This window comes from Loxodonta africana, chromosome 8 (assembly GCF_030014295.1).
Source record: "Loxodonta africana isolate mLoxAfr1 chromosome 8, mLoxAfr1.hap2, whole genome shotgun sequence".
Classification (NCBI taxonomy): domain Eukaryota; kingdom Metazoa; phylum Chordata; class Mammalia; order Proboscidea; family Elephantidae; genus Loxodonta; species Loxodonta africana.
Genome location: NC_087349.1, coordinates 9,259,316 through 9,282,449, shown reverse-complemented (window position 1 = coordinate 9,282,449; position 23,134 = coordinate 9,259,316). Strand labels below are relative to the sequence as shown.

Genomic DNA, 23,134 nt, shown 5'->3' with positions numbered 1-23,134 from the left:
TTTCTTATTTGTGTCCTCTCCTGTTTTTCAATTTGTCAATTTGGCTAATGGTTTGTTGATTTCGTTGGTTATTTCAAAGAACCAACTTCTGGTTTTGTAGATTATGGCTTAATATAATTTTTGTTTTAATAATAGAAATGCATATATTAACTTTAAAAAAAAAAACCCTGCATACATCAACCTTCTACAATTTCCCCAATATTCCCTCAAAGACAAATCCCTGAAAAGCATGTGGTATATATTCCAAGGTACAGCAGGTGACAATCTGCCCAAATATTTCATGAGACATCAAATTTCAATAACTTTTCAGCCTGAAATGATTGATTACTTGCTATCCTCTGGCTTACTTCTTTTAAGCTAATTCCACAATTTACTTACTTTTTTCTTGCAGCTTCTTATTTCAGGAAAAATTCTTAATTAATTAGGAATACTTTTAGCTGCAAATAATCAAAATCTTCAATATGGTAGTCAGACTGAAAGAGGATTATTTCTCTCAAGCAACAAGAAGTTTGGGGACTGGTGGGTGGTCCAGGCTTGGTCAAATGGGTCCTCTGGGCCCCAGTTTCTTGTATTTTCCCGCACTTTCCTAGGTGTGTGGACCAGCCTCTGTTCTCTGGCTTGTTACCAATGAGACACAGAATGATTGCTGTCTCTCCATGCTTTGTATCCACATCACATGCAGGACAAAGGGAGGAAGGGCACTATCTGTGTCATTAGTGAAACTCTTTTCCAGAACTTCCCAGAATTTCCATTTTTGTCTCTGTTATGAATTTAATTGTGTCCCCCTCAAAATATATGTTGAAATCCTAACCCCTTTATCCATGGATGGAAGACCCTAGGTGACACAACGGTTTGCTCTCAACTACTAATCTAATGGTTGGCGGTTTGAACCCATCCACTGGTACCTCAGAAGACAAGGCCTGGCAATTTGTTTAAATAATATTTGTGGCTTTACAGTCACACAGACCTGACATTCACCCATCATGTTAAATTTAAAGTCTTCCAAGAAGCCTTTGGGGTGTCAAGGTCCCTTCATAGAATATAAGATTCCCGAGGGCAGAGGCCATGTGTTGTATTCCCAGGGCCCAGGACAGTGCTAGAACAAAGTAGGTGCTCAGTCATGATTGGCTGAGTGAATGAATTCATTAATAATTGATGACAGACCCAGTGCTCCATGTCGTTATTGTTGTTAGGTGCTGTCAAGTCAGTTCGGACTCACAGTGACACTGTGTACAACAGAATGAAACAATGCCCAGTCCTGAGCCATCCTTACAATCGTTGTTATGCTTGAGCCCATTGTTGCAGCCACTGTGTTAATCCATCTTGTTGAGGGTCTTCCTCTTTTCTGCTGACCCTGTACTTTACCAAGCATGATGTCCTTCTCCAGGGACTGATCCCTCCTGACAACATGTCCAAAGTTTGTCAGACACAGTCTTGCCATCGTTGCTTCTAAGAAGCATTCTGGTCGTACTTCTTCCAAGATGGATTTGTTCATTCTTTCGGCACTTCATAGTATATTTAATATTCTTCTCTAACACCACAATTCAAGGGTGTCAATTCTTCTTTCCTCTTCCTTATTCATTGTACAGATTTCACTTGCTCATTGGTCCAGTTGTGAGGATTTTTGTTTTCTTTATGTTGTGCTGTAGTCCATACTGAAGGCTGTGATCTTTGATCTTCATTAGTAAGTGCTTCAAGTCCTCTTCAATTTCAGCTAGCAAGGTTGCATCACCTGCATAACTCAGGTTGTTAATGAGTCTTCCTCCAGTCCTGATGCCCTGTCCTTCTTCATATAGTCCAGCTTCTCGGATTATTTGCTCAGCATACAGATTGAATAGGTATAGTGAAAGAATACAACCCTGATGCACACCTTTCTTGACTTTAAATCATGCAGTATCCCCTAGTTTTCATTGAATGACTGCCTCTCGATCTATGTACAGGTTCCTCATGAGCACAATTAAGTGTTTTGGAATTCCCATCCTTCACAATGTTATGCATAATTTGTTATGATCCACACAGATGAATGCCTTTGCATAGCCAATAAAATATTTTGGTATTCTCTGCTTTTAGCCAGGATCCATCTGACATCAGCAAAGATATCCCTGGTCCACGTCCTCTTCTGAAATCAGCCTTGATTTCTGGCATTTCCCTGTCAATATACTGCTGCAGCCATTTTTGAATGATCTTCAGCAAAATTTTACTCGTGCGTGATATTAACGATATTGTTCAATAATTTCCACATTTGGTTGCATCACTTTTCTTGGGAATAGGCATAAATATGGATCCCTTCCAGTCGATTGGCTAGGAAGCTGTCATCCATATTTCTTGGCATAGACATGTGAGCACTTCCAGTTCTGCATCCATTTGTTGAAACATCTCAATTGATGTTCTGTCAGTTCCTGAAGCCTTGTTTTTCACCAATGCCTTCAGCGCAGCTTAGACACCTTCCTTCAGTACCATCAGTTCCTTAACATATGTTACCTCCTGAAATGGTTGAATGTTGTCTAATTCTTTTGGGTATAATGGCTGTGTGCATTCCTTCCATCTTCTTTTGCAACTCGAGGCTTGAATTTTTTCTTTAGTTCTTTCAGCTTGAGAAATGCTGAGCATGATCTTCCATTTTTGTTTTCTATTTCCAGCTCTTTGCACATGTCATTATAATAGTTTACTGTGTCTTCTCAAGTCACCCTTTGAAATCATCTGTTCAATTCTTTCACTTAGTCATTTCTTCCTTTTGCTTTAGCTACTTAACATTCAAGAGCAATTTTCAGAGTCTCCTCTGACATCCATTCTGGTTTTTTCTATCTTTCCTGTCTTTTCAATGACCTCTTGCATTCTTCATGTATGATGTCCTTGAACAACTTATCTGGTTAGTGCTCCATACTGGAATAAAATGGTGAAATATGAGGTCCCAGCTCTTGAACACCTTATGGTCCCTTTAGAGAAGGCCAACAAATGTGTTAATTGTTGCCACACAGTATAAGAAATACATCTAAGTCATTACAGGAGCACAGAGGAGGGGCATGTAAACGAGCCTGCATCAGGACAGAAGGAATGGGGGAGTAGCTGAGAGAAAGCGTTTTAGAGGAGTATTGCTTGAATTAAGTGTTTGTTGTTGTTGTTAGGTGCTGTAAAGTCAGTTCTGACTCATAGTGACTGTAGGTACAATAGAATGAAACACTGCCTGGTCTTACCCCATCCTCACAATGTTTGAGCCCACTGTTGCAGCCACGGTGCCAATGCATCTTGTTGAGGGTCTTCCCTGACCCCGTCTTAGTCATCCAGTGCTGCTATAACAGAAATACCAGAAGTGGATGGCTTTAACAAAGAGAAGTTTATTCTCTCACAGTCCAGTAGGCTACAAGTCCAAATTCAGGGCGTCAGCTCCGGCGGAAGGCTTTCCCTCCCTGTCGGCTCCGGGGGAAGGTCTTTGTGATGCATCAGTCTTCCCTTGGTATGGAAGAATCTCAGCGCAGGAACCTCAGGTCCAAAGGATATGCTCTGCTCCCAGCACTGTGTTCGTGGTGGTATGAGATCCCCATGTCTCTCTGCTTGCTTCTCTCTTTTATATCTCAGAAGAGATTGGTTGAAGACACTACCTAACCTTGTAGACCTGATCAATATAATTGCCACTAATCCATCTTATTACATCATAGTGATGGGATTTACAACACATAGGGATATCACATCAGACGATAAAATGGTAGACAATCATACAATCATACAAGGGAATCACGACCTAGCCAAGTTGACAGATACTTTTGCAGGACACAGTTCAATCCATGACATCCTCTATTTTATCGAGCATGATATCCTTCTCCAGGGAGTGGTTTCTCCTGATAATATATCCAAAGTACATGAGACAAAGTCTTGCCATCCTTGTTTCTAAGGAGCACTCTAGCTATACTTCTTCCAAGATGTATTTGTTCATTTTTCTGGCAGTCAATGGTATAATCACTACTCTTCGCCAATACCATAATTCAAAGGCATGAACTCTTCTTTGATCTTCTTCATTCACTGTCCAGCTTTCACATGTATATATGGTGGTTGGCATTACCATGGCTTGGGTCAGTTGCACCTTAGTACTCAAGGTGACACCTTTGCTTTTTAACACTTTAAAGAGACCTTATGCAGCAGACTTGCCCCATGCAATATGTTTTTTGATTACTTGACTGTTGCTCCCATGGACATTTATTGTGGATCCAAGTAAAATGAAATCCTTGACAACTTCGATATTTTCTTAATTTATCATGACGTTGCTTATTGGTCCAGTTGAGAGGATTTTGTTTTCTCTATGTTGAGGTGTAATCCATACCGTGGCTGTAGTCTTTGATCTTCATCAGTTGGTACTTCAAGTCCTCTTCATTTTCAGCAAGCAAGGTTGTGTTATTTGCATATTGCAGGTTGTTAATAAGTCTTCCTCCAATCTTGATGATGCATTCTTCTCCATATACTCCAGCTTCTCGGATTATTTGCTCAGCATACAGATTGAATAAGTATGGTTTTAAACCATGCAGTATCTCCTTGTTCTATTCAACAACTACCTCTTGACCTATGTACAGTTTCCTCATAAGCACAATTAAGTGTTCTGGCATTCCCATTCCTTGCAATGTCATCCATAACTGTGTGTCAAAGGCACAGTCAAATGCCTTTGCATAGTCAATAAAACACAGGTAAACATCTTTCTGGTATTCTCTGCTTTTAGCCAAGATCCATCTGACATCAGTAATGATATCCCTCATAACACATCCTCTTCTGAATCTAGCTTGAATTTCTGGCAATTAAGTGTTTAAGGACAAGTAAAAGTTAGCCCTGTTAGAGCAGTAAAGAGGAAATTGCATGTTCGAGGGAAGGCCAAAGGGTATGTTTGTGTATCAGTAGTGCTTTGTGCAAGAAAGAGTATAGGGGTGCCCTCACATGTGTGGTGTGTGTGTGTTATGTGGTACGTGTGGTATATGGTAATATAATGGTGTGGTGTGTGTGGGGGATGTTTGTGTGGCATGTGGTATGTGTGTGGTGTGGTGTGTGTAGGTGTTTGTATGTGTTGGTGTCTGTGGTGTGTATGACATGGTGAGTGTGGGGTGTGTGTTTGGTACATGGTATGTGTGTGGTGTGTGTGTGAATGTGTGTGTGCACAGGCTATGATGAAAAGGCCAACTGGGCTCACTCACTTTCCTCCCATGGTTCCTCTGAAGGCCCACAACCCTATTTCCAAATAACGCATTAGGCTGAAGCAGACTTCTATCTCTGCATGCTCTGTCCCGTGCACCCTCTCCCATTCTCCCCCCAAATTCTTCAACTGTCCTTGATGGTTGGTGTCTACCTGGTTCTGACTCCTTTTCTTTCCTGACCCTGGGTGGGTATGATCTCCTCATCTACATGGGCATTAACACTTAGTGTGGAGACAACTGTGAGTCAGTCCCAAGAACAGCAACTCCACGTCACAAACAGTGGTTGTTCCTCCCACTAAATTGTTTGGTAAATTGTCTCCATATTCTAGATTTCTTTGCATTGAAAAACATAATCTTAATATTCATATCTTAGTTTTTCCCTTTGGCAAATGCAATCAAGGATTCCACACTGCTAAGGCAAGGGAACGATTGAAACAAGCCCACAAGACCGGGTTCCAGCAAAACCACTGCCACTACTCAGCTGTATAACTGTGGAAAAGTGGTTTTCTTCTGTGTAAGACAGCAGTGTTGGACTGGTGTTAGGTGCCCTCTGAGATACCGTCCCACTTGAATACTTTTCATGAAGAGAGAAAATATTTGACCCTACAAGCTAGATGAGGGGAGACACATTGTTGATACTGGGCAGAAACAGTAGTAATTGCAACCCCCCTTCAATTTCCTCTCTGTCTCCATTCCTCTGCCTCGCTGTCTGTGCCCTTTTCTCTCCTTCTCTGTCTCCCTTGCTTTCTTTTTCTCTCCTTCTGTCTACTTCTTCCTCTCCTTTTTGCTCTTTTTTTTCTCCCTCTCTCCTTCACAAACACTGTATGGGGACATTTCAGTTAAAGGAGATCAGCTTAACAGAAACCCAGCAGTGATTGTAGGGTTAGCCTTCTCCACAAATGTTTTGATAATTTTACAGCTGGAATTAAGTTATGCTTGAGAAAATTGGTTCTCATGGTGCAACCCGAGAACTTTCTTCATGGCTCTTTCAACTCTGAAGCTGAGTGCGTCTGTGCATCTGACTAGTCACCAATGTAGTTGTCATAAGATCCAAATACCATGATACTACTGAGCAATGCAATCATCTACTGGACTTCTGACTAATGTGGGGTGGAAATTGATGATCTGTAGTTTTTGAAAAACAGTTTTATAAAATCTTTTTATATTTAGGTTTTGGAGAATATCTTCCCATCTAAAGTAGAGCTAATTACACCGTTTTTCTTCAAGGGGGTAGTTGATTCTGAATTTCTTGTATTGCGTGTGCATGCATATGTGTGTGTACCTGTCTCAAATAAAGCAACAAATTCCAGTTTGGCAACCCTCTTATTGCAGGGATTGCTAAAAAGATTAGTATGCATGTTACTGCAGAGAACCCAGCACCCTACAAAGTCATGTGGCAGGAACTAGGGCATTTCTCAATTTACCACATTGCAATCAGCCAACCCTTCTCTGTAAACATCAAGCTAGGGGGATCTACCTGGAGGGTGGACCTGTAGGTTCTTCTGTAGAGAACTTTTTTGTTGCTGGAGGTAGGGAAATCACAATTACTTTAATTCTTATTTTGTTCTTTGGCTTTCCAGCAATTTTCCTTCAATTCTCCTATAGCAGTCTTTTTTCTTTTTTCTAACTAGAACAGCAGTACATGTTGATTATAAAAAGTTTATAATCATAAAGATACATAAGCATAAAGATAAAAAGAAGCAGAAATACAATTGATTGAAGTCCCACCTCCCAGTTGCAATCACCATTAACCTTTGGAAATGCTCTCTACCAGTCCTTTTTTCGCATGCATTAAAAAAAAAAAAGTAATTTTATGTCCTGCTTCTTATACGTAATAGTAAAGGATAGGCATTTCTCATATTTTAAAAAAGTATTTATAGCCATCATTTTAAATGGCAACCTAGTGTTTTATTTATGAAATTCACCTAAACAGTCTCCTATTGTTAGATGTGCGTCAGGGTTGTATTCTTTCACCATACCTATTTAATCTGTATGCTGAACAAATAATCTGAGAAGCTGGACTATATGAAGAACAGGGCATCAGGATTGGAGGAAGACTCATTAACAACCTGTGATATGCAGATCACACAACTTTGCTTGCCGAAAGTGAAGAGGACTTGAAGCACTTACTAATGAGGATCAAAGACCATAGTCTTCAGTATGGATTATAGCACAACATAAAGAAAACAAAAATCCTCACAACTGGACCAATGAGCAACATCATGATAAATGGAGAAAAGATTGAAGTTGTCAAGGATTTCATTTTACTTGGATCCACAATCAACAGCCATGGAAGCAGCAGTCAAGAAATCAAAAGACGCATTGCATTGGGTAAAGCTGCTGCAAAAGACCTCTTCAAAGCGTTGAAGAGCAAAGATGTCACCCTGAAGACTAAGGTGAGCCTGACCCAAGCCATGGTATTTTCAATCACATCATATGCATGTGAAAGCTGGACAATGAATAAGGAAGACCGAAGAAGAGTTGACGCTTTTGAATTGTGGTGTTGGTGAACAACATTGAATATACCATGGACTGCCAAAAGAACGAACAAATCCGTCTTGGAAGAAGTGCAGCCAGAATGCTCCTTAGAGGCAAGGATGGCAAGACTGCATCTTACATACTTTGGACATGTTGTCAGGAGGGATCAGTCCCTGGAGAAGGACATCATGCTTGGCAGAGTACAGGGTCAGCCGAAAAGAGGAAGACCTTCAATGAGGTAGATTGACACAGTGGCTGCAACAATGAGCTCAAGCATAACAACGATTTTAAGGATGGCGCAGGACCGGGCAGTGTTTCGTTCTGTTGTGTATAGGGTCGCTCTGAGTCGGAACCAACTCGACGGCACCTAAAAACAACAACATTATTAGATGCTAAGTTAATATCTAATTTTTCACTAATATTAAAAATGCTGGGTTAAGATCGCCTTAATGTCAAAATATTTGTGCATATTTTGGATTACTTCTTTAGTACAGACTACTAAAAGTGTAATTACAGGGTCAGAAAGTAGAACAGTTTTAAGTTTCTTTATACATATTATGAAATTGCTGTTCAGAAGGGTTGCATTAATTTTTATTCCTACTACCACACTTCCATCAGTCTGGGGCAATACATGTTTGCTAAATTGGTATATAAAGTATCATATATTTGCAGTTTTAATTCTCAGTTATTTGATTATCAGTCCAGTTGATCATTTTCCCAAATGTTCATTACCTGTTAGCATGTATATTGTCCGTTCACATTTTGTCCATTATTTGATGTAATTCAACTTTTCAATCCTTTCTTTTATTATTTTCAAACTTACAAAGTTATTTAATTTTTTTTCCTTATATTTTCTTTTGTTGTATATGCACATTCTCTTTTAAATGCGGGATGGGAGTAGAGTCTGGGGAAGTACGAATCAATTCAAAGAAAGCAAATGTAATGATTCATTAAGAAGGCAACGCTGGACTGCAAACTTAGTAAGACTATTTGAAAGGAACAGCTGCTAATCTCAGAGAGGTGAAGATTGTGAAATGTGGGTGGTGACTGGGAGGAGGTTGCTAGAGAATCCTTCTGCTTACTGGAAAAAGACTCATGGACATTAACACTCATCTAGGGCACTGGGTACTGGAGGGGTCTTGAGGCCCTCTCGTGTTCCCCCATTCTCTTCTGATTCTAAATTTGTAGCAACCATGGACTCAAGGGATGGTGGCTTAAGACCTTTCCTAAGGCTGACAGCTATAGGATGAAGAATGCACATTTCCTCATGTTTCAGTAGAAACTGAGATAACCCACAGAGTGAGAGGCTGCCTGAGACCCCTTCGATCCTCGTTGCCCTCTTCCGGACACAGCCGGAAGCAGGAAGTTAATGTAACAGTGGGTCTCCATGTACAGACATCAGCCTTGCCAGTATGTGAAGCTCAAGCGAGCAGAAGTTCAAAGTGTCCCTTTTGACAGAAAATAAGGAATACCAGAATTCTATCAAGCGTTCACAAAACTTGAAATTCAGTGTGAGAGAGGTTGATATTTGTATTTCACAGAATTTTACCTACACTGTGTACTTGTTTATTTTTATTTTGCCATTATGGATTATCTAAATATTTCTTTTGGCTATCGGTTCAGCAATCACACTTATTTTTCAGTTGAAATTGTATGTCCTTTCAATCGTTTCCACTTGGGAAAAGCCTAAGTGAATGTGATCTAACAGCTACTAACTAGGTGTTAATTCTTTAACCTATCTAACTGCAGGCACCTGACTACTTGGTTATAAGGAACTGGCTTTGGAAACCGAGCCTTAGAAAAAGCAAAAAACCCAAACCTGTTGCCGTCGATTCTGACTCACAGCGATCCAACAGCACAGAGAAGTGTTCCGGAAGGTTTCCATGGAGCAGCTGGTAGATTTGAACAGCGGACTTTATGGTTAGCAGCGTTGGACGCTGTAGCTCTTAACCATTGCGCCACCAGGCCCCGCCCTCTCCCCAGCGCAGCCTTAGAAAGTGACGACAAATTTCATGAGTCTACATTAATGCCCTGTTTTAGCACATTTGTCAAGGGTCATTATATCACCTGGGGTCTAGTTCTCCACCTCCAAAGAACTTCAGGCAAAACGCCTAGCTCTTGACATGCCAGTTTCTTCAGATATAATATCAGAGTTTGTCTAAGTCTCTAAGGACCCTCTCAGCTCTAACACCTGGATTTTTTCATTCAGTAATTAGGAGAATTAGCTTTCTTGCCATTCTTTAACCATATGGAAAAAAAAATTCAGGAGAGCATAGGAAGCAGCACAGAATTTTCTAGCTCATTGGGAAAGACAAACTAGAAAGACAAACTCATGGTATCTTTTTAAGTAACTCTCATTGACTAATAGCATCACCAGGCTGTCTTTGATTTTACTGGTTGTTTCTTTTTTCTTCTTTCTACGCTAATATTGGTATATAACAAATATCTACCATAGTCGATTAAGTTCAAAGATTTTAACAAAGAATTAAAATACTGCAAAGAATAAAAACATACATATCTCAATATCTTACAACGCCTTACTCCATCCAGTAAAATGCTTATTGCTCAGATAATCCAGGCATGTAATTAGGGTATGTGCCTCCACCTGGTGGTACATACCCTAATTACAGGAAAAGTATCTAAAGAAAAGTCAGCTTTTTGAATGTGTGAAATTTAAAAGTGACAGCAAACGCTATAGCTTGAAAGGAGCATTTGAAATTTATATCTACTAAGGAAATAACTTCATAGACAGAGATATTATAAGCTAGTAGTGACCAAGTTGGGGCCATGAAAGCTGATGTCATGTAACATTGACTCTTACATTCTTGCATTCTGTGCCCTTGGGGAGGAAAAAAAAAAGTTATTTCAATTTCTCCAAAAGCATTTATTTATTTACTGTCTTTAGAACAATTTTAATTAATATGTATATATATAGAGAGAGAGAGAGAGAGAGAGATTTATCTCAAGAAAATGGCTCACGCAGTTGTAGAGGCTGGCAATTCCCAAGTCTGTGGGTTAGGCATCAGGCTAGATGTTTCTTCTGACTCATGTAGTTGCGGGGGCCAAAGAACTCAATATCAGCAGGTCAGATGGCAGGCCGCTGGCTCACAGGTTGTGGAGGTGGAGACCAATGAATCCCAAGATCAGCAGGCAGTACGGCAGGCTGCTGGCTCACGTCCCAAGAACCTGAGGTCAGATGATGATGAGCCAGATGCAGGATCCAGAACAATCGAGCAAGCTTTGCCACAATGTCCACATATATATTGGATGTAGGCTACACACTTGAGGAAACTCCCCTTACAGCTGATTGGTGATCACATCAGATAACAGCATGGAGGATGACTACATCATTACATAACTGCCAAATTATAACATAACTGCCAAACCACTGAGAATCATGGCCCAGCCAAGGTGACACACAATGTTAACTATCACACTACTTCTTCTGTATGGTTTTTGATGGTAGCATGATAATAGTCATAATAATACCCACTGCCCTTGCGTTGATTCTGATTCATTGCGACCCTATATGACAGAGTAGAACTGCCTGACAGGCTTTCCAAGGCTGTGATCTTTACAGAAACATACTGCCACATCTTTCTCCTGTGGAGTGGCTGGTGAGTTCGAACTGCAGCTGAGCACTTTAACCACTGTGCCACCTGGGCTAGTAGTCACAATAACAGGTAAGGCTTATTTTGCATTTTACTATATGCCATGCACGGTTCTAAGGGCTTTGAATAAGTACCTCATTTAATCCTTTTGGCTGCCCTAAGAAGGTACCATTATTATCTTCATGTTATACACCAGGAAACGGAAGCATATAGAAGACAAGTAATTTGCCCAGTGTCAGACAAGCAATCAAGTGGTAGAGCTGGGATTCAAAGCTAGTCTGTTTGAATCTAGAATCAGCTCCTAACCACTGCCCACTATCACTTCTCAGTATTCTGTTGCATGGATACACTTGAATTTATTTAGCAAATTACTGATCGTTGGACATTTAGATAGTTTCTAATCTATCGTTATTATAAACAATGACATGATGGGCATATTTGTAGCTGCATTTTTGCAAACATATATAGTTCTACCATTAGGCTAAATTCTTAGAAGTAAAACTGAGTGTAGAATAAAATCCGCATTTTTAAGTTCATTATCTAATTGTCTCATGTTGGAAAGCAAGGAAGTGCTCAAAGTAAGAGGGAACATGTCAAGGTTGTGCCAATCTACACTTCTAGGAACAAGGCTGCTGTTTTATTATGTCTATTTTTTAATTGCCAAAGTCATAAATTCTTATTGTAAAAATTCAACCAACAATTCTAATGGTACTTTTTGTGTATCCTAGGACTGAGCAACTATGTAAATACAGGTTTCCCACTGTTGAAGAACGGTGTTACAGATATAGAAAGGAGAAGGCTAAAGTGAACCTCTGTTATTGGATTGGAATTGGAGGTATGGACATGAACTTATGGTATTTTTTAGATATTTAGATAGGTAAATATGGAAACAGATGTAGATATGTGTGTGTAGAGGTATACATATATTTGTATCCTAGTTTTGTCTGCTGAGAAGATCTAAAGCAATGAGCACACCCTGTATCGAGATCTTGGCTTCTAAATGCCATTCTTCATTAAAAAGGACTTGGGAAATGGCTGATTTCAAGGGTGGGGCTGGGAAAGTTCAAGATGAGCCTGAAACATCCTTTTGGGTCAGCAAGCAAGGAAGTGCTCAAAGAAAAAGGGAACTTGTCAAAAGGACATTGGAGCCAGCTCATAGGGGCTCCCACTGGCCAAACCTGGGACAATTTGAGCACCAAAATAAATCATTACGGTAAAGAATCTACGAGTCCATACTGATATGAATAAATGAAGGGATGAATGGGGGAAAGGGCAAGGTTTCCTTCATAGTAGAATCCCAACTAATTAATGGAGAAACAATGATTGAATTAGAAAACCACCATTACCGAGGAAAAAGTAGTAAACTTGCAGTGGAAAAGCCTGACAGACGTCATCTTAACAAATGTTCAAAGTTAACATCACCAGTAATGGGACATCGAGTGACTCCTGACATGAAGCCTTGAGAAGAACACATCGTGCCTGTGATAACCTGCCAGAAATGATAACCTGGCTTAACTCATGAAGAAACATCAGAGAGACCCAAATTGAGGGACATTCTTCACAATAACTGGACTGTATTCATAAGAAATAGCAAGGTCATGAAAAACAAGGAAAGACTGAGGACCTATTTCTAATTAGAGACCCAAGAAACACAACAACTGAATGCACCTCATTATTTGGGACTTTCTTTTCATATAAGAGTCATTATTGATGGTAGTGGAATAATTTGGGAATGAATAGTGGTGATAGTTGACCAATATAATTATCTTGACAAAATTTCATATTTACATAAAGCTGCAAAAATAGTTCAAAGAGTTCTTTATAAATTTCACCTAGATTCCCCGAATGTTAACAACTATCATGTTTGTTTTATTTCTCTTTCTCTTTCTTTCTTCCTCCCATATACGTATGTATGTAAATTTTTAAAACTGTTTGAGAGTAAGTTGCAGACAGAATTCCCCTTTATCTCTAAATATATGTATTTTCTAAAAACAAAACATTCTGTTACATAACCATAGCACAATTAACAAAATTGGGATAATCAGAAAATTAATATTGATAAATACTATTAGCTAATCTACAGATCATATTTAAATTTCCCCAATTGTCTCAATGATGACTTTTTCTTTTGTGTTTTATTGTGGTAAAATATCTCTCTCTCTCTCTATATATAACAGACATATGCCAATCCACCACTTTTTACATGTACAGTTCAGTGACTGTTTTTGCAGCTCTGTGTAAATATGAAATTCTGTCAAGATAAATGTTAAAAAAAATTTAAACGATACAAAAACATACTATAAAAAAAGATGATTTCTTATTCTTTCAGTCCTCTTCCTCAGAGATAGAAACACTGAACAGTTTGGTGGGTGGCCTTTCCCACTTTTGTCATGCATATGCAAGTATGTGCACATATGTGCCTGTATATGTGTTCCTATACATTATTTGAAAGTAAGCTCATGCTGTAATACTGTAATAGAATGTTCTGCTACTTGAGTTTTTCAATTAACAATATATCATTGACATCTTTCCATGTCAGTACGTATACCTCTTAAAGAAAAAAAAGAAAATTAGTCAAAGAATATTCCAGGGTATGGATATAGTACAACTTATTTAATAATTTTCTTATTAATGAACAGGCAGATTGTTCCCTATTTTTTCTATTAAAAATATACAATTAATATTTTTGTGCATTTGTACCTGTACTTCTATAGTATAACCAAGAGCAAAACAAAACCCAGTGCCATCGAGTGGATTCCAACTCCTAGTGACCCTGCAGGACGGAGGAGAACTGCCCCACAGGGCTTCCCAGGCTGCAGTGTTGACGGAAGCAGACTGCCACATCTTTCTCCCACGGTTCCAACTGCCAGCCCTCTGGTTAGCAGCCGTAGCACTTAACCACTGCGCCACCAGGGTTTCCTTTCTATAATACAGACGTGCAGAATTCCTGAGTCCAAGGGTATTCCTGAGTCTTTAACCTGTTGATAAATACTGCAAGGTACACTTCAGAAAGCAGACGCTCATTCAGACAGCTTCTCTTATTGGCGGCCGCCGGAACCGTATGTGAACACGTGTTCAGGACAGATGTGAACAATGACTAAGAGCAATTTGGGGTCATTTGGACAGTCTCGCGGACCATAAGCTGCTCCTTACTGTGTGTTCCTGACCAGCAGAGACGGCCACAGTTGCCGTGTCCCGCACCTCTGTGTATCACTGACCAGAGCAGAGTAGGGCAGGGCAGTTGCCCTTTGCATGTTAGCAGTGAACATCTATGGCTGTATGTTGCTCATGCAAGCTGGTACATGACTCCGGCCTTTCAAGAGTCCGTTGTTACCCTGAGGTGTTGTGCTAACTCTGCTGAGTACCCCGTAATTACCTGCACGTTTTCTGGTGTGCCTGATTTAAGAATGCAGCTATGACGGTGCCTGGCTACCACTACCAGCCATTCTTACCAGGGACACAGTAGAAGGTCCCAGACAGAATGGGAGAAAAATGTAGAACAAAATTCAAGTTCTTAGAAAGGGCCAGACCTACTGGACTGACAGAGACTAGAGGAACCCCTGAGACTATTGCCCTAAGATGCTCTTTGAACTTGGCACTGAAGCTACTCCTGGAGGTTACCTTTCAGCCAAATAATAGATTGGTTCATACAATAATCAGTATCACCTGTGAGGAGTGTGCTTCCTTAATCAACTATAGGAGACCAAACAGTCAACATTTACCCAAAAGCAACGATGAGAAGGCAAGGAGGGAAAGGGAAGCTAGATCAATGGAAATAATGAGAATGCTAACACATTGTGAAAATTGTAACCAAATTCACGGAATAGTTAGTATAAAAATTGTTAAATGGGAAATGAATTTGCTGTTAGCTTTCACCTAAAACACACACACACACAAAATACGGCTACTTACTGTGACTCTCGCATCACTACTTGCTGTCTACTCAACTCTCTTCTCTTCACTGTTTTTTTGTCTTTCACTCACAACCGATTCAGCTTGTCAGTTATGTATCTGCAAGAAGGTATTAGTGCTACCATAAAAGGTTGAACCTAAATGGATACAGAAAATAATTTCTTTTGTTATACCACCACTGTCCCCCTAAAACTCTCTGCTCTGCAAGCTAGCTTTTCATCAGCGATGGGTGTGTTATGTTTTGGTGTTATCTGTGTAGGGGAAAGGGGCAGGAATATTTACCCCAATGAAAAGCGGGCTTAGAGGTTGTTGCCTGGCCAATGGAAATGTTTTTTAATTGTGACTGGAAATTAGCGTAGGAAAGATGTAAGAATAGTTTTTAGAGAATAGAAGGTTAAAATGTGAAAATTTTCAAGGGACATAAGGTTTACATAAATATAAAATAGTGGAATGAAACATGAAAAGGCTATTTTCATGTAACATTTATTGAGCCTCTGCTCCAAGCCCTGGGCTGGGTGCTGGGGAACAAAGATGGATGTTCCTTGTCCTTGAATAACTCAACTCTTGTGAGACAGACAGACACATAAGCTCAGCCACACTAGAGCATGAAGACTGTACAATAGTGGTATATACTGGAGAGAGATGCAACTATCAAGGGAGCACAAGAAGGGGAATGATTCATTTTGACTCAGGGCAGCAGAAAGGTTTTTTTTTTTCTCTCTCTATATATGTAGTTTTTATTGTGCTTTAAGTGAAAGTTTACAAAGCAAGTCAGTCTCTCACACAAAAACCCATATACACCTTGCTACACACTCCCAATTACTCTCCCCCTATTGAGACAGCCCACTCTCTCCCTCTTCTCTCTCTTTTCGTGTCCATTTTGCCAGCTTCTAACCCCCAGCAGAAAGGTTTTATGAGGACGTGGTATCTGGCTGGGCCTTGAAGGATGAGTAGGAGTTCGCTAGGTTGATGAGACATGGAGGAGCACCCTTCTGTCAGGGAGAATAATGAAACGCACTTCATTTGGATGCACAGTACACCTGTGGCCTGTGACAACCCTGAAGATTAATGCCAATCCTAAATCAGTGCTCCTCAAACATCCTTTCAATCACCCGCAGGTCCTGTTGAGCTGTGGACTCTGATTTAGAAGGTCTGGGCAGGCCAAAGATTCTGTATTTCTTCCAAGCTCCCAGGTGGTCCATGGACCACACTTTGAGTAGCAAGCCTTCGAGCACCCTGAACGATTGTCGGCTTCAGCTGGGCTGAGGATGGAGCTGCACAGATTTGTCTTTTTCTGTGAGCGAATGAATAAAAAGTACTAGAAGGCTCTCTTCTTGTGACTACGGCATTTCAGTGATACCCTCTGTGTTCAGTACCCGAGCCCACCAGCGGTGTAAGGTGGGGGGACAATCCTGGAGGTCATCTGCCTGGGTCACATGGAAGCAAGACCCAGAGGAAATGTAAGGGAGCGGCCCAGACAGGCCAGGCCAGTTCCTGTGGATCAAGGAAGCTGGGCGAGGTGAGATCCTTGGTCTGAAGGTCTGGGCTGGGGGGTCGAAGAGAACTCAGGACCCAGGCAATTTTCAAAAGTTTTAAATTGGTTGGGGCTCCCTCTGAACAATAATTAACTCAAATCTGATGGTTGAGCAACATGATAAACACAGTGTCACTGAATTGTATGTGAAGAATGTTGAAATGGCAAGTGTTTTGTGATATATATATTTACCGCATGCGCGTGTGCACACACACACACGTACACACAAACAACCCAAGTCACCATTTTGGGTCATTGTGACAACCTTTCTCAGGTGTTTAATTTTTCACTAGGAAAAGCTGCAGTACATGGGATGCGCTGCTTTGAATTCATGGCAACGTTCTTTAAAAAAAAAAATAACCTTTTTTCCTGGCTCATAGAAGTAACACTTGTTGTCAGCAGGACATCTGGCAATAAACCGTGTTTTGGGGTGGCCCTAAACGAGAAGCTGCTCTGGACTAATATTCTCTTATTTCTATCGCCCACGTACCACCCAGTGGCCTTGCTGTCTTTGAGGAGCTGGCGCCGGTTTGTGCAAAGGGAGCCCGAGATCTGAGAAGGGCTGGAGGGCCTCGCCTGTTACGCTCAAGACCAACTGGGATCTCAAGATGAGATCCCTGAGCTTTGACTCTCTCATCTTCCCTGTTAGTGATGCTGGCTGTGCAACGCAGTCCAGAGACTTCATAGGACTAATGAAGGAGAAGCAAAGATCAAGTGGTTATTTTTCACCAAGAAAATAATTCTGGTTATGCCTTCCTTTCCCTGACAAAGCTAGTCACTGCACAGATGGTCCAGAACAGAGCACAGAGCTGGAATTTAGCCCCCAGGAATGGGGATGTCCTTACCACCTCTGTATCCCCAAGCATCTCACATCCTAAGACCCCTGCAAAGGCGAGGCCACACTAGTGATAAGTGATTATTAACACCAGTGCTAAGAATAAACGCAGGCAGGCAGACACGTGAGCTTGTTGGAGATTTATACAACTAGCGGTTAGCTACCTTTTGGTTAGCTACAACTGCTAACCAAAAGGTCGGCAGTTCAAATCCACCAGGCACTTCTTGGAAACCCTATGGGGCAGTTTTACTCTGTCCTATAGGGTTGCTATGAGTCAGAATTGACTCGATGGCAATGGGTTTTCAATGGGTAGTGGCTGAAGGAGGTGAGGTGATGAGGACATCATGATGACAAGTTGAGTCAAGCCATCTTTGATATGTTCTCCAGCACAAGGTAAGAGCCCAGGTCATGTGGATGAGAAAGCCGGGCAGAGAGGTTATTAAATCTCAGGGTCTTACATCTGAGGGCAGGGCCCTTTGCGTCTGCTCTCAAATTGTTGGCAGGGGGAGGGGCTGCTGACTTTGTGCTCCCGAGTGTTTGGGGCCGGTCTGTGATGTGAAAACATCTTCCTGTTACTTTCTCTGGTTCAGAGTCTCCTCCTGTGCCCATTCCTTGAAGGTACCTCAGCTGCATATTAAGTTGGTCAAAATTCGTGATTCAGTGCCCACTTCGGCAGCACATATACTAAAATTGGAACGATACAGGGAAGATTAGCATGGCCTCTGTGCAAGGATGACACGCAAATTCGTGAAACATTCCATATTTTTATTCCCAAAGCCAATTCTTCAGACTGGGATTGGACTGGACAATGGGATGGAGAGGGATGCTGGTGAGGAATGAGCTTCTTGGATCAGGTGGACACTTGAGACTATGTTGGCATCTCCTCCCTGGAGGGGAGATGAGAGGGTGAAGGGGGTTAGAAGCTGGCGACATGGACATGAAAACGAGAGTAGAGGGAGGGAGCAAACTCTCTTATTTGGGGGAGAGCAATTGGGAGTATGTTGCAAGGTGCATGTAAGTTTTTGTGGGAGAGGCTGACTTGATTTGTAAACTTTCACTTAAAGCACAATAAAAATTAAAATAATTCTTAATACAAAAACTGTGAATGACACTTTCCAGAAGACGTTTGCCTTTTGAAGAAAAGTTCATTTACTAAGCTAATTTCTCTTTGGAAGGGTGTCTGGGAGAATCGTAATTCTTCATTGCTTTTTTGTTGTTCTTGTGAGAGGGTGTTACCGATTGAATTGTTTCTCCCAAAAATACATACTGAAGTCCTAGACCCTGTACCTGTAGATGTAATGCCGTTTGAAAATACGTTTTCTTTGTTATGTCAATGAGGCCATACCTGAGTAGGGTGGGTCCTAAACCTAACCACTTCTGAATTTTAAAAAGAACAGAATAGACACAGAGACACACAACCTCGGAGGAAGACAGACACCATGAGAGGCCTACCTACAGGCCAAGAAATGCCAAGGAATCAAGGACCACCTGGGGCTACAGGCAATGGAGAGATCAACACAAGTAAGATGCTGATTTGGGCTTTTAGCACCGAGAACTCAGAAAACAAATTTCTCTTTTTGCCAGCCACCCTCTTGTGTTATTTCCATTACAGCAGCACTAGGTAACTCAAACGGCTTTCTCCTTACCAACATCGCAAACTACCCTTTCAGGAAATACTAGTAAGATTATGTAACAGCTCCCTCACGTTTTCAAGAGATTCTGAACTCACAAAGTTTGGTAAAACAAAGCTGCCTCTGCTATGTCTTGTCATTTCTGCCTATCTGCCATTTAAGTGCCTGGCACAGAGTTGGTGCATAATAAATGTTGACTGAATAAATTAACATAGCTGTGACTTTGCTCTCCTCTTTACATTCAAACAATTGCTTAAATTGGTTACAGAGATTGTTCCTAAATATTTTCGCCTAATTAGAAATGCCAAGTCTTGGGCCCCACCTGAGACCTACTGAAGAAGAAACTCTGGCTGTGTGGCCCGGTCTTCTGCGTTTGAACAAGCTCTGGGGACGCCACTGATGAATACTAGCACTGGGGAATCACTGCCTCAAACCAGTGTTAGCCTTGGTGGCTCGGCAGAGCCACCGATGCTGAAGCTGTCTCTCCCTTTCCACTCCAACTCTGGATTGGTCTGGAGCGGGACTAGGGACAGGTCTGTTTTAAACTCCCCAGGTGATTCTAATGAATCACATTAAAGTCGAGAAGCACAGGTCTAAGGCTCTAAGTTTGTGTATAAACTCGGGGTACTTACCTCAGAGGGGTGTAATAGGCATTAAGCAACAGCGCTGGTAAAGCACCCAACAGGTGGTTTTCGCTGTTGTTACAACACCCCTCAGGCTCAGAGGAGGTGAGGAGAGGTGCACCATCAGGTCACCAAAGCTCACCTGGACGTCAGGTCCCCATACCGATTCGTGCAGCTGATGGCTTGGAGGGTGGCAAGCCGTGTCCATTGTAGCTCTGGCCACCGAGTTTTTATTTTATCGTTTGTGGGTCTGTGCTTATGCTATTTGCTTTAACCTTTTCTGCTTGTGAAAATCCTATTACAGTTTGGTGGTTAAAGGAACAGGCTTTGGAGTCTGGTGGTTTATTTAACCATTCCCTGCCTGGTGGTACATATAAAACCTGTTGTTGAGTCGGTTCGGATGCATAGTGACCCTATAGGACAGAAAACTCCCCCACAGAGTTTCCAAGGAGCAGCTTGGTGGGTTCGAAGTGCCACCGACCTGTTAGTTAGCAGCTGAGCCCTTAATGAACTTTTTTTTAGGGAAATGCTTTCCTTTGAACTTGATGAGTACTTAAGGAATGAGGCCAGGAAGATAAGGTTGGCAGGTTAAAAGACATCTTCCCTCATATACTGCTCATGCAGTTTGTTCACTCTTCTTAACTCTAAAATTAGGCACTTAGAAGCTTTGGGGGGAAATATGAGAAAAGAGGGTGGATTTTTTTTTTTTTTTTAATTTTGATTAACTCTTTCTTGGAAGCAGCTTTATGAATAGGAGGCTAAAGAAGCACATGAAGTAGAGCCTATTCCAGGACTGCGAGCTGCTGCGAGCAGACAGAATGAACGGAGGGTGGGCAGGGTAACTGAACTGGTAGTTTGCTTGCTACTCCCCAGTGTCTAGGCCAAATAAAACCAATCAAATAGAGATACATAGATGATGCTTTTAAAAAATGAATTGCTGGAACCCGTAATGACAATGAATAATAAAATGTGTCTCCCCTCCCCTTTCTGGAACCTTCCCAAACTTAGCACACGTGGAGAACATTTGTATTTTTCAGCAGGTACTTGTCAAAGCTGCCTGGAAAAATCTGCTAGTAAGACCTATCAATCCTCACTAGTCAAACAGGAGAAAACATTTAATCTCTCCCAATTTACAGTCTTTTTTACAATACCTTCATATTTCATTAATCCAGTGAGAAGTTACCATCATGACTTTACACATGAAGAAAGGCTCAGAGATAAGTAACTTAAGGATCGCAAGCCCAGCCTCTCGTCATTATGCCATTTTGAAACCAAGGGCAGAATCCTCCACACACACACAAAATACCACATCAGAGGAAAAGCACACGCTTTTGGTTTTGATCTGAGAAATCAATTAAGCAATCTGGCTAGTCTAAACTTGGAGTTGTGTTTTTTTTTCCAGTTACAACTGGTCCTTGCCTCGACCCTTGGTTGCGTGTGTCCTGAACTGTGTTGCCTCTGTGACGCCAAGACGTGACTTCCTTCTTATCCTCAACCTTCCATCTGTCCATCACCATTCAGCGTGGGCTGTTCTGTCACACAACATTTACTGGGACAGCTGAGTCTCAGGGTACAGACAAGTAAATCTTTAGTTTCTGATCTGCAGCATGGCGCAGTGGCACACTCACCAATACACAGATTCTTTACTTATTTGCTGGCTGAGGTCTGCTGTTGGTATTTAATGCAGTTACCCTCTTCAAAATACCAGGCTGAGAGCCTGCTTCTCAGCCCAGCATCCTGGAGTCATCATCCACCCACAGCTGCTTGGCTGCATTGCCCAAGAATATTGCATCTGCACTTTTCTCAGCAGACCCGAGCTCTTGCCAATACTTTTACTTACATACACACATACACGTACGACTCAGGGGCAAGGTCATATTCATCTCCATTTCCTCTGCAACTAGTGTGGCGCCAGGCACGGCAGGTAACTGGTAAAGGTTTTGAAGGAATGAATCCTCAGCCTTCTGCTGGAATGTCTTTCGAATACAAACCACTCAACTTCAGGCTCTAATATAAGCCCTAGCCATAATATCTGGATTATGTATCTTTCAAAATTTTACTTACCCAAACCTATATAATGGGATTCTTACTAGTTCAGGGTGATTACCACTGCCGATACTTGTAATGTTGCAGGGAAAGCCCTCGGCTGGGACAGCTGCTATGCCATCGCCTGTGCATTTTGCTCTCCTACCCGAGAGGGGCTGACAGAGGAGTTAAGAAGTACTTTAGCTATTGTACTGGACAGTACCAGAGGTCTTCTGAACAACTCCTGTTGAAGAAAAACCTGGGAAGCCCTCACAATCTCCCTGGAAACTCACTGTCAGAATACACTAAAATGAGCAGCCAGCGACCTGAATACACAGTGAAGAATACACAGTCATCTTCATACAAGTAACGTTTTGCACCACTGGCCTCTGGGGAGGTCCCCACTTTTTCATAGAACATGCACAGTTCGGGGTCTGGCCTCTGGTTTCCTGTGGCCAACCAGGCACTGTCACGGTGGTGTCTTTTCAGTTCTTTCAACATGACAATTTCTTCTCTCTACAGGATACTACAAATGGTGTTCTCCGTGCCTCAAACTTCTTATCACCATTTTTCCTCTGGCTAACTTATATTTACCCTTCAGGGCTCAGTTAAACATCATTTCCTTAGGGAGGCCTTCTTTAAACTCCCTAATAGAGGTTTGGGCTCTAGATCCATCCATCCATCCAATCTATCCGGTCCACCCACCCACCCATCCATCTATCCATCCATCCACCTACCTACCCACTCTCTCACTCACCCATCCATCCATCCATCCATCCACCCACCCACCCATCCATCCATCCACCCACCTACCCACTCTCACTCACCCACCCATCCGTCCACCCACCCACCCGCCCATCCATCCACCCGCCCACCTGTCCACCCACCCATCCATCCACCCACCCACCCATCCATCTATCCACCTACCCACCCACCTATCCATCCATCTACCCATCCATCTATCCACCCATCTGTCCATCCACCCACTCACCCATCCATCTATCCACCTACCCACACATCCGTCCATCCACCCATCTACTCACTCACCCATCCATCTATCCACCTACCCACCCATCCACCCACCCACTCGCCCATCCATCCATCCACCTACCCACCCACCCATCCACCCACACATCCATCCACCCACTCACCCATCCATCTATCCACCTACCCACCCATCTACCCACCCGTCCATCCATCCACCCACCCACTCGAACTCTGGACTCCTGCTTTGCAGCATTTCATATAATTATATTTATATGAATGTAATGTTAATCTCTCCCATGAGACTGAAAGTTCCATGAGGGTAGGGGC

General features: G+C 41.8%; 1 long non-coding RNA gene and 1 other non-coding gene across 2 annotated transcripts; one reads left to right on the top strand and one right to left on the bottom strand.

Annotated features, from left to right (window-relative positions):
• Positions 1 to 1,133: 1,133 nt before the first annotated feature.
• On the bottom strand, positions 1,134 to 22,614 carry LOC135232215 (uncharacterized). Its single transcript, XR_010322585.1, has 3 exons — positions 15,173 to 22,614; positions 8,382 to 10,835; positions 1,134 to 8,016 (listed from the first exon to the last, which is right to left on the bottom strand). It is a non-coding gene; the product is annotated as an uncharacterized LOC135232215 (long non-coding RNA).
• On the top strand, positions 18,202 to 18,308 carry LOC111747731 (U6 spliceosomal RNA). The gene has a single exon (XR_002783686.2). It is a non-coding gene; the product is annotated as a U6 spliceosomal RNA (small nuclear RNA).
• Positions 22,615 to 23,134: the final 520 nt, after the last annotated feature.